The sequence below is a fragment of the Lepus europaeus genome, chromosome 17 (genome assembly GCF_033115175.1).
Source record: "Lepus europaeus isolate LE1 chromosome 17, mLepTim1.pri, whole genome shotgun sequence".
In the NCBI taxonomy this organism is placed as follows: Eukaryota; Metazoa; Chordata; class Mammalia; order Lagomorpha; family Leporidae; genus Lepus; species Lepus europaeus.
Window position 1 is genome coordinate 39,098,036 of NC_084843.1, and position 12,382 is coordinate 39,110,417.

General features: G+C 39.7%; 1 protein-coding gene across 9 annotated transcripts in view; it reads left to right on the plus strand.

Annotated features, from left to right (window-relative positions):
- Positions 1-12,382, plus strand: part of LOC133775721 (jerky protein-like) — a 70,446-nt gene that overhangs the window by 7,250 nt on the left and 50,814 nt on the right. For 8 of the 9 annotated variants that reach the window (XR_009868305.1, XR_009868308.1, XR_009868306.1 and 5 more), the window contains exon 2: positions 1,165-1,293. The exons of the other annotated variant lie outside the window; for it this stretch is intronic. The gene's annotated coding sequence lies outside the window, so the exon portion shown is untranslated. The remainder of the gene's footprint in view (positions 1-1,164; positions 1,294-12,382) is intronic. 9 annotated transcript variants of the gene reach the window in all.

The following is a 12,382-nucleotide window of genomic DNA, read 5'->3' on the forward strand; positions in this document are numbered from 1 at the left end:
CCAACTCTCTCTGTAATTCTGCCTTTGAAATAAATAAATAAATCTTTTTTAAAAAAAAAAAAAAAGATGTTACAAAATGTTAATTGCTAATCTAGGTGAAAGGTATCATGGTGTACATGTACCACTCTTTGACTTTTTTAAAATAACTGAGATTTCTCTAAAGTAAAACTAGAAGCATGAAAAAGGAATTAAATTCAAATCTTTATCCTTGCCTGATAGGCCATACAAAATCAGATGCCAGCCCAGCCACCCCATCTTGCAGTAAGTTGACTGCTCTGGGTACCTCAAATACCAGGTTCTAGGGCCAGGCCTTGTGGTGCAGTGGGTTAAGTTGCTGCTTACAATGCTGACATCTCATATTGAACTGCTGGTTTTAAGTCCTGGATGCTATGCTTTAAGCCCAGCTCCTTGCTAATGTACCTGGGAAGGGGAAGGCTTTGGAAAGTGGCCCACATGCTTGGACCCCTGCCACCCATGTGGGAGACCCAGATGGAGTTCTTGGCTCCTGGCTTCAACCTACCCCTGACCTAACTATTGCAGCCATTTGGGGAGCAAAACAGCAGATGGAAGATAGCTGCCTCTCCCCCTTCTCTGTCCTCTGTTTTTCAACCAAAAAAAAAAAAAAACTCTTTTTTTTTAGATTTTAAACAAAAACAGCAGGTTCTTTCTAGCATATGTGAACCTTTGTGTGGGTTGTTCTCTCTACCTGAATTTTCTCCTCTCCCTTCATCATGTGACTGACTTCTCTTCCTTTAGATCTCATCTAAAATAATACCTTCTCAAGTGGGTTGCCTTTTTTATTTGCAGGTTTATTTCCATTTTCATACTTATTATAACTATTGATTATTATATGTTTATGTGTTGTTTTTATTCCCCTACCTCCTAAAATGCAAATTCTGTCAGCACAAGAACTGTTTTTCTCTTGGTCCCTGATGTATTTTCAATAACTATATAACTAGAGAACAAGTAAACAAATATTAGACAATGCATGCAGGCATATATGGCTGTGGTAGAGACTGTGAGGAAGAGTGGTAATGACTGGGGCAAGAGCAGACCCTCTAAGCCTTAGTCGGCCAAGTTACCAATTTGGATTTGAAGAAATACTACCACAATGTTTTAAGCATGAGCAAAGTGTGATCCATTCCACCTCTGTCTTTTGAAAAGGTTAATCTGGAGAAGAAAGCAACCAAGGAGGATGCTGTTACGAGGCCATTACAGCCATCCCCACCAGAGATGGCAGTGTAAACTTGGGAGATGACAGAGCAGATGCAGAAAAGAGGCTGGATTTCAAAGGTATTTGTCCTACATTTTGTGTATCAGCACCAGCCACTAGATTTTCCCTTGGAGACTCAGAATCAACTGGGAAGTAATTGAGATTTGTCCCCATATCAAAGAATTCTGTCTATACCCTTGCAGGGAAAATTAATATAAATGAAAAAGTTACATCAAGCTGATTTCCTGTAAGCATACCTTGGAGGTATTGCAGGTTGGGTTCTATACCACCACAATAAAGCTAATACCACAGAGAGCAAGTTACACAAATTTTTTGATTTCTCAGTGGATAAAAAGTTACAATTACACTGCACTATATTCTATGAAGAGTGGAATAGCATTAAGGCTAAAGAAAAATGGAGTACATATCTTAATTTTAAAATGTTTTATTGCTAAAAAGAAAAAAATATGAGTGATTATCCTTCGTCAAGTAATAATTTTTGTGGGTGGAAAGTTTTGCCTCAGAGTTGATGGTTGCTTAGTGAGCAGGGTGGTGGTTACAGAAGGTTGGGGTGGCTGTGGCACTTTCTTAAAATAAGACAGTAGTGAGGGGCAGGACTTCAGCACAGCAGTTAAGACACATGTATCCTACATCCAAGTACTTGGTTCCAGTCCCAGCTCCAGCTCCTGACTGCAACTTCCTGCTAATGCAGACCCTCAGAGGCAGCGGTAATGGCTCCAGTAACTGGGTTCCTGCTACCCTTGAGGGAGAGCTGGATTGCATTCATAACCCCTGGCATCCAGATTTCAGCCTTGGCCCAGCCCCAGGCATTGTGGGCATTTGGAGAGTGAAATAGTAGATGGGAGCTCACTTGCACGCTCGTTTGCCCTCTCTCACTCTCTCACTGTCTCTCCCTCTGCCTTACTGCCTCCAAATAAATAAATTTAAAACAACAATTGACTCCTTTTTACAAAACATTTCTCATGGCACACAACACTATTTGGTAGCATCTTATCCACAATAGAACTTCTTCAAAATTGGTGTCCTCTCTAGCTCTGCCACTGCTTTATCAACTAAATATATAATGACAAAACTTTGTTGTCATTTCATCAGTTTTCACAGCTTCTTCACCAGAAGCAGTTTCCATTTCAAGACACCACTTTCTTTGCTCATTCATAAGAAGTACCTCCTCATTACATTAAAGTTTTTTTTTTGTTGTTTTGTTTTTTGACAGGTAGAGTTACAGATAGTGAGAGAGAAAGAGACAGAGAGAAAGGTCTTCCTTCCATTGGTTCACTTTCCAAATGGCCGCAACGGCCAGAGCTATGCCAATCACTTTCCAAATGGCCGCAACAGCCAGAGCTACGCCGATCCGAAGCCAGGAGCCAGGTGCTTCTTCCTGGTCTTCCATGCGGGTGCAGGGCCCAAGCACCTGTGCCATCCTCTACTGCTATCCCAGGCCATAACAGAGAGCTGGACTGGAAGACGAGCAAGCAGGACTAGAACTGGCACCTATATAGGATGCTGGCGCCACAGGTGGAGGATTAACCTAGTGCGCCACAGTGCCAGCCCCAACATTAAAGTTTTAGCATGAGATTGTAGCAATTCTGACACATCTTCAGGCTTCCCTTCTAATTCTAGTTCTCTTGTGTTCACCACATTTGCAGTTATTTTGCCCCTCTTGAACCCCTCAAAGACATCTATGAGAGTTGTGATCAACTTCTTCCAAACCACTGCTAATGTTGCTATCCCACAAATTATGAATATTCTTTGTAGATGTAGAATGGTGAATTTTTATAGAAGGTTTTCAATTTACTTTGCCCAGATCCATCAAAGACTCACTGCATATGGTAGCTATAGCATTAGAAAATGTATTTCTTAGATAATAACACTTAAAAGTCAAAACTACTCTTTGATCTTTGGGTTGCAGAGTGCATGTTGTGTTATCAGCCAATAAAACAACATGAATCTCATTGTACATCATCAGACACTTGAGTGACCAGGTGCATTGTCAGTGAGTAGTAATATTTTGAAGTGAATCTTTTTTTTTCTGGGGTGTAGATCTCTTTAGTGGACTTAAAATATTCAGTAAACCATATTATAGACAGATATGCTGTCATCCAGGCTTTGTTGTTTCATTTATAGAGCTGAGGGGGAGTAGTTTTAGTATTGTTCCTAAGAACCCTAGAATTTTCCACATGGTAGATAAACATTGGCTTTTACTTAAAGTCACCATTAAAGTTAGCTGTGTTAGCCCTTAATGACAGAGCTAATCTGTTCTTTGAAGCTTTGTGTATGTGTGTGTATATGTGTGTGTTTTATTTATAAAAAGGGAACAAATTTTATTTATTACTATATACAAGGGATTTTTTTAAAGATTTATTTATTTTATTTATTTGAAAGAGTTACAGAGAGGCAGAGGCAGAGGCAGAGAGAGAGAGAGAAAGTCTTCAATCCACTGGTTCATTCCCCAAAAGGCCACAACAGCCAGAGCTGGGCCGATCCAAAGCAGGAGCCAACAGCTTCTTCTGGGTCTCCCACGTGGGTGCAGGGGCCCAAGGACATGGGCCATCTTTCACTGCTTTCCCAGGCTATGTCAGAGAGCTGGAAGAGAAGTGAAGCAGCCGGGGCTGGAACCGGCGCCCACATGGGATGCCAGCACGGCAGGCAATGGCTTTACACGCTATGCCATGCCACAGTGCCAGCCGCTAATATATAATTTTAAGAGCATAGTGATACTTCCCATCCTGCCCTCTCTCCCTCTCTCACTACTTCGTTCTTACTCTCCCATCTTCTTTCTTATTTTTCTTTTAATTTTTACGGTGACTTACTTTCAATTTTCTTTATAATCACACGCTTAGCCCTCCACTAAGTAAAGAATTCAGCAAGTAGTCTTTTTTTAAAAAGATTTATTTATTTATTTGAAAGTTAAAGTTACACAGAGAGAGAAGGAGAGGTAGAGAGAGAGAGGTCTTCTATCCACTGGTTCACTCCCCAGTTGGCCACAACAGCCAGAGCTGTACCAATCCAAAGCCAGGAGTCAGGAGTTTCTTCCGGGTCTCCCATGTGGATGCAGGGGCCCAATCACTTGGGCCATCTTCTACTGCTTTCCCAGGCCATAGCCGAGAGCTGGATCAGAAGTGGAGCAGCCAGACTCAAACCGGTGCCCATATGGGATGCCTGCACAGCAGGCGGCAGCTTTACCCGCTACGCCACAGTGCCAGCCCCATGCAAGTAGTCTTTGAAGCTTTTGAACTAGGCATTCACTTCTCCCGTCTATGATAGTTCTGGCTGGTGTATTCAAATATAAGGCTATTTCGTCTCCATTGAAAATCTGGTGTTTAGAGGCACCCCACCTGCATCGATTACCTTAGCTAGATCTTTTGAGTAACTTGCTGCAGCTTCTGCACCTGGCGCTTCACTTTGCACTTGCATGTTACAGAAATGATTTATTTCCTTAAACCTCATAAACCGACCTCTGCTAGTTTTTTCTTTTTCTTTTTTTTTCTTTTTTTTTTCTTTTTTTTTTTTTTTTTTTTTTGACAGGCAGAGTGGACAGTGAGAGAGAGACAGAGAGAAAGGTCTTCCTTTGCCATTGGTTCACCCTCCAATGGCCGCCGTGGCCGGTGCATCATGCTGATCTAAGCCAGGAGCCAGGTGCTTCTCCTGGTCTTCCATGCGGGTACAGGGCCCAAGGACTTGGGCCATCCTCCACTGCCTTCCCGGACCATAGCAGAGAGCTGGCCTGGAAGAGGGGCAACCGGGACAGAATCCGGCGCCCCAACCGGGACTAGAACCCGGTGTGCCAGCACCACAAGGCAGAGGATTAGCCTGTTGAGCCGCGGCGCCGGCCTCAGACATTTTTTCTGCAGCTTCCTCCACTGTCATCCTTCATAGAACTGAAGAGTTAGGACCTTGCTTTTAATTAGGCTTTTGCTTAAGAGAATGTTCTGAACATTTTGATCTTCTATCCAGACCACTAAAACTATCAGGAATAAGGCTGTTTTGCTTTTTTTTTTTTTTTTTACTGTTCCTATGTTCAAAGTAAGAAACCTGTGACTATTTCTTTTACTTGAACACATAGAGGCCATTGTAGGTTATTAATTAGCTAATTTCATTATTGTTTTGTGTCAGGAATAGGGAATTCTGAGGAGAGGGAGAAAGGAAAACAGCCCGTCAGGGAGTAGACATTTATTGACTAAGTTCACATCCATATGGGCAAGGTTCATGGTACCCCAGAACAATTACAGTAGGAACAGCAAAAATTACTGATCACAGAGCAACCATAACAGGTAAAAGCAATAACAGAAAAGTTTTAAACATTGTGAGAATACCAAAATGTGACATGAATTGAGCTCATGCAGTTAGAAAAATGGTTTATTTGGGCCAGCGCCATGGCTCACTTGGCTAATCCTCCGCCTTCGGTGCCAGAATCCCATATGGGCGCCAGGTTCTAGTTCCAGTTGCTCCTATTCCAGTCCAGCTCTCTGCTGTGACTTGGGAGGGCAGTGGAGGATGGCCCAAGTGGTTGGGCCCTGCACCTGCATGAGAGACCAGGAGAAGCACCTGGCTCCTGGCTTCAGATCGGCATAGCTCCGGCCATGGTGGCCATTTGGGTAGTGAACCAATGGAAGGAAGAGCTTTCCCTCTCTCTCCCTCTCTCTCTGTCTATAACTCTACCTGTCAAATAAATAAATAAATAAAAATCTTTAAAAAAATGGTTTATTTGACCCAGGGTTGCAGCAAACCTGCCATGTGTAAAAGCAGAGTATCTGTGAAATACAGTATTATAACACTCAATGAAATGACATACCTATAATAGCTAGCTAACTTTACATCTGCCAAATACTCTCCTAAGAGTTACTAATTCTAACAGTAACTCTAGAAGGTTATTTGTTCTTGTTATTTCCATTTAACAGGGGAGGAAATTGAGGTGTGGAGCTATTAATCGTAAAGGTATCTGCTACATAGAAATGTTAACAAGATTAATCAGGTAATTTTGTAAAGTACTTATAAAAGTACCTGGCACATGTTAAATAAGGACTTGCTTAACTCCATTTAATTAGTCAGTGGTGAAATTGGAATTTAAATCTGGGTTGTCTGGCTCCACAATCTTTAAAATTAACCAGTGCATTCTACTGCTTCTCAAAGTTTGGATCCAGCATCCCTGGAATTCTATTAGGAGAAGACTGAGCGCTGAACATGTGCTACAAAGTCATCTCCAAATGCAAGGCTAAAGCAGTGGTTTTTTTTTTTTTTTTTTTTTTTTCATTCCAAAGCAGTTTGGTTTTCATTCCAAAAATTGGGTATGTATTGGTTACAAGAGTTTGAATAATAGAGTCAGCAAAAATTTTTGAAGCAGCCACTGTGTTGCAGAAGTCTCTACACTTTAGTCGAAAGTCAGCTTTTTCAAGCTGTTCTCAAGCTGAAGTTTCAAGAGAGAATTAATCCTTAATGCCTTCAGGCACCCACTCTGTAGTGTATTAACTTCTCTGTGCTCTGCATCTGGAATGCTACCAGCTCTGTACCATACTGAGAAAATAGTAACACTATTGCTTTATGTATTGTGGTTTGTATGAAGAACAACATACCCAGATGATTTCAAAATTATATGGCAAGTGCCATGCTTGACATGTACAAGGGGTATTATGAGCAGAGCAAGTCTAGCCTAAAACCAGTGGTTCTGAGTCAGGCTTGAATTTAAATTTAAGCTCAGCCACTTATAAGGAGTGAACCCAGGAAGGATATTTAATTTCTCCCAAGTCTCATAAAGTTGTTGTATGGATTAAAATAGCATAAGTGAGTTATTTAGTATAATCCAGGTGCATAGTGTGTTTCGTAATGGTAGTTATTTTTATTATATCTGTTTATTAAGTCACTAGAATGCAAGTTCCTAAGTGTGTGACTTGAACCACTACAGCCTCAACACATAAAGTAATGCTTTGTATGTTAAAAGGCATTCACATATTTTTTGAGTTAATAAATGATACCCACCAAGGAAGATTTTTTAAAGTAGTATGTATTCTAAAATTAATAATGGGATTTGCCAGTGAAATTCAGGGGGAGCCATTCCAGGCAAAGGAAAGATATGAGGTGAGAAGAAAAAGAACAAGAATACACAAAAACCTCCAAAAACTATAAATACATACTCATACTTGAGTGTGATTGTGAATATAGCTAAAGTGGATAATGACAGGATATGAAAAATTAAGCATGGGCTTAATTGATCATAAAGAATCCTCTATCACGTGCTTTAAAGGTGTTGGATATATATTCTGTAAGGCATAGCAGAGTATGCCCAACAGAGATATGAAGAACAGGAAGCAACAGGAAGGGTTGTATCTCTAGTATCTGTCCTACAACATAGGAGTCAGAGATGAAGGAACAATATGTATAATTTATATTATTTAAAAGCGTAAAGGTAAGCAGTAGAGGAAAAGAAAATAACTGTCTTAAGCTAAATGTTCATTGATCACTATAGAAAGTAAATGTACAATATCTATAATTGATATATGAAGAAATTGCATTAGGACCATATTGTTTAAAGATATTGTATAGTAACTGGCCAAAGAACTAAAAACAAATTTTAAGAGTGATTGCCTCTGGAAAGCAGAACTAGAACTGTGGCAGGGTGGGACTTTTCATTATTAAAAGTTTTTAAAATTATGCTGCTTATATTTGTTAAATCATAATATCTCAGAGAAAAGCAGTCCTTTATTGAATACATACTATGTGTCAGGCTAGGATATCCCATCACCTCCTGGGCCTGCAGAGTTTGTATTATTGGCCATCTTCTCAAACGTACCAAACTGGTAGTTACTTGACAGCTTCTACACTTTCTGTTCCTCCCAAATGCCTTTATGTGACTAACTTATCCCATCGTTCATCTGAAAGGTATCCATCCCATAGTAGCCATCCTTGCTCACTCTACCTGAATTGCTCACTTCATGCCCCAAGCAGTCGCTTTCATTTTGGCCTGTTTTACTTCCTAACACTTAAAATACTTATGCTATGTCTTCCATATCGCAGTGTTAAGTTTACAAGACAGGGACCTTAACCATCTTGTTCACCACGACAGCCCTAGTACCTAGAACAGGACCTGGCACATAGTAGGTGCTCAATAAATATTTCTTCATTGAATGAAATTTTGCAAGTATCAAAAGCACCTCCAGCATCTTTTTTTAAAATATTTATTTATTTAATTGAAAAGCTGAGTTTGACAGAGAGAGCTTCGATCTGCAGGTTCACTTTCCAGATGGTCACAACAGTTGGGGCTGGTCCAGGCTGAAGCCAGTATCCTGAACTCCTTCTGAGTTTCTCATGTGGGACACAGAGGCCCAAGTGCTTAGGTCATCTTCCACTGCTTTCCCAGGCATATTATCAGGGGACTGGGCTGGAAGCAGAACAGCTGGGACTTGAACTGGCTCTTTGGTATGGGCTATTGGTGTGGCAGGTGGCACCTTAACCCACTGCGGCACTCTACTACAACATCCTGTGACCTCCTTGAGAAGAATGATAGTATCTCTATTTATTTATTGTTTTTTTGTATCTTAACACAGAATCTGATTTCAAGATGTTTATTACTATAACATTTTAATGAGGTATTCAACAAAAGTTTATGACTTGAATGTATGAATGAAATAATTCTATGACTTTTCTTACAAGCCATCTCATTGTCTTTACACTCTGTTACTTCTCCAGTTTATGGTGTGTGTATGTGCATGTGTACATATAAGAATGTATGCATACACCTTTGTGTCTTCCTGTGTATTTGTGTGTGTGTGTGAGGTCACATGGCCAAGAGTGATTTTTCCATTCATCAGAGCCTTCTAAGTGTCATGACTGGGGCTTCTGGTTCTACTTCATCTTTGATGTTCACTGGTAGTGAAGGAACCCACACTGTTTTGAAAAGGATGGTGAGCATCCTGGACTGTTAGCAAAGGTGAAGTCCACAGAGAGCAGTCAAATGGGAGCCTAGCAAAGTCTTAAGGCACAGGTGAACATCCTTCACCTGGATGAGCCAAGAATCCAGGTACAGGTGACTACAGTGGCCTGACATTAATGACCCTAGCAACAGCACCTATGGCTCATCTACACAGAGTGCATGCTCACTCAAGTGATAAGGGGTGGTATGCAGCCACCTGCATGGCTTCCAAGCTCTCTAGTGCTGGTCAGCAACTATCTCTTCACATGGATTCCCTCTCCTGTTCTATCTCATTTGAGAAATCAGTCAATTGAATATTAACTGTTTCTTTCTCTTGGTATCCCTGGTAAAAAAATCTCAGTCTCTACAAGTCAATACTGATGCATATTTCAACAAGGATGTGTGAGGCAAAAAAGAAAAACACAGTTCTAACATTCTAGGAATTTTCCTCACTGCTCATAATTTAGCAAATATGAAAAACCATATTATGAAATGGAAGGTTCCATTTGGAATTATTTAAATGGAACTATTTAGAATCAAGGTGGCACTATTTATAGATCCTATGTTGCATTGTTTTGAAAATAGCACCACATGGTGCTGGTGGACCTCACAATCCGTTCTTCAACATCAGTTGTAGACCTGAAGAATCTGTTTATTCCAAGGAGAGTTACTTCTGATGAGCTACTTTAGGATTCTAGCTTCCTCAGAAGGAAGAAGTAAGATCATGCCAATATGATCTTTTTTATTTTAAAAAATAGTATACCTCAAAATGTACCATTGTAATTCTTAGTTTATGTGACATCTAAAACTAAACATTCTATATGGGAAATATCACTATTAGTTTTAATGCCAAAATATGAGACAGCAAGATACATTAAAATTCTCATGGGCCAACTCTATTTTCTGAATGCTGACATCAGCTGTGATAGTTAAAATTAGACCCCACTCTTTTACCATAACCCAACTAACTGCACTCTTTTAAAATTTTTTTACCAAGATTGCCAGATATTATTCCATCTTAAAACATAGTAGTCTAGTTAGTGATAATTTGAATTCAACTAATTTCAGTAATTCTTTGCTCCAGGCTATATGGTCTACTACTTTGTCTACTTTGTCCATGAATGTCATCAATTACATGTTAAACTAATATCTATTGCTACCCTGTTACCTATTTCTTAATATTTAGTACCTATGTTTAAAATTTTTTTGAATTCTGTGTTTAATATCTACTTCTACCTAATAACTGCACTAGCAAGACTACCTACCTCATAACAAAAAGAGAATATAGCTTATTCTTAAGTAATTTTGTGAAATAAATGAAAGCATACTGTCCAAAATTTTAAAAAAAATATTATCTTTATTGTATTTTCAGATTTCAGTTACTAAGGAAAATAATTATGTCAATGATTACTTTTGGTTAAGGAAAACCATTGAATTACTATAATTAATTGTGAACTAATGAGACCAATTTGATTACATATATAAAAAAATACAACACTTGCTGTGTGCAAACTTGGCCCTCCTGGTATTGGGAAAAAGGAAGGATAGGAGGGAAGGGAAGAGGAAAAATAAGAAAGTAGGAAAAAGAAAAGAAATATAGTTGTAGATACTCATTGTGTTCAGTCACCTAAGGGAATATCTAGGAGTCTTATGTCCTAGAGATATAAAGTACTAGGTTTGTATAAGCAAGCTTGGAAATGGTCTGGGTCAACTTTGTCATTCCCAGGTGGGGAAACCAAGACCCTGACAACTTGAGTGACTTGCACAAGCACTCACTAGTAAGTAGCAGACGCAGAGGCAGACTGTGAACATACAGAACATCCCCAATTTTAAAAATGAATAATATTAGTGTAAATATTAAGGTATATGTAATTATTATACTATGATCTTACTTTTTACAAGATCCTATTAGCAATCAGAAAATTAGCATTATTTGTTTTTACTTCCTAAGTTCTTTTTCATTCCATTTTCCTCAGAATTTTACCCTCATGTAAATTTTTTGCCCCAATGTGTTCATGCTTAATCAGCTTTAATTGATCACTTTATCAAATGTATTTCAAATAAAGATACAGATTTTAATATTAAGTTTAAAAGTAGTTTTTCTTTGGTTATCATTACAATTATTACAATTATTATATAGAAATAACAAATAGATAAAATAATTTTGCAATTATTATAAAGCAAAGTAGAAATTTTCAGAATTTTATTGAAATTGGTGGAGATTTATTTTTTCCACCGGTTTGTGTACTTGTGAAAGAACGTTATGATTAGAATGAGGTAGTCGGGGCTGGTGCTGTGGCACAGTGGGTTCAAGCCCTGGCCTGAAGCGCCAGCATCCCATATGGGCACCGGTTTGAGTCCCGGCTGCTCCACTTCTGATACAGCTCTCTGCTGTGGCCTGGGATAGCAGTAGAAGATGGCCCAAGTCCTTGGACTCCTGGACCCTCTTGGAAAACCCGGAAGAAGCAACTTGCTCCTGGCTTTGGATCGGCACAGCTCTGGCCATTGCGGCCATCTGGAGAGTGAACCAGTGGATGGAAGACCTCTCTCTGTGTCTCTACCTCTCTCTGTAACTTTGTCTTTCAAATAAATAAAATAAATCTTTAAAAAAAGAAGAAGAAGAATGAGGCAGTTATATATATTCTATTGCCTTATACAAAAAAATAAATAAATGGGAATAGAAACAATTCGTTTGTACCACTATCATCTATTCTTTCAAGATCCTAAAAATTAGATACTGAGGGGCCGGCTCTGTGGAGAAGTGGGTGAAGCTGCCACCTGCAGTGCCAGCATTCTATGTGGGTGCTAATTTGAGCCCTGGCTGCTCTTCTTCCAATCCAGCTCTTTGCTGTGGCCTGGGAATGCAGTAAAAGATGGCCCAAATCCTTTGGCTTCTGCACCCATGCAGGAGACCCAGAGGAGGATCCTGGCTTCTGGCTCCCAGCTTCGGATCGGCTCAGCTCTGGCCATTCGGGGAGTGAAACAGTGATGGAAAACCTCTCTCTCTCTCCTCTCTCCTCTTTCTCTCTCCCTGCCTCTGCCTCTCTATAGTTCTGCCTTTCAAATAAATAAAAATATAAATCTTTAAAAAAAATTAGATACTAGAGCTAACATCATGGCACACCAGGTTAAACCACTGCTTTTAAGGCTGGCATCCTATATCCGAGTGCTGGTTCAAGTCCCACTTATTCTACTTCTGATCCAGCTCCCTGCTAATGCATCTGGGAAGGCAGCAAAGGATGACC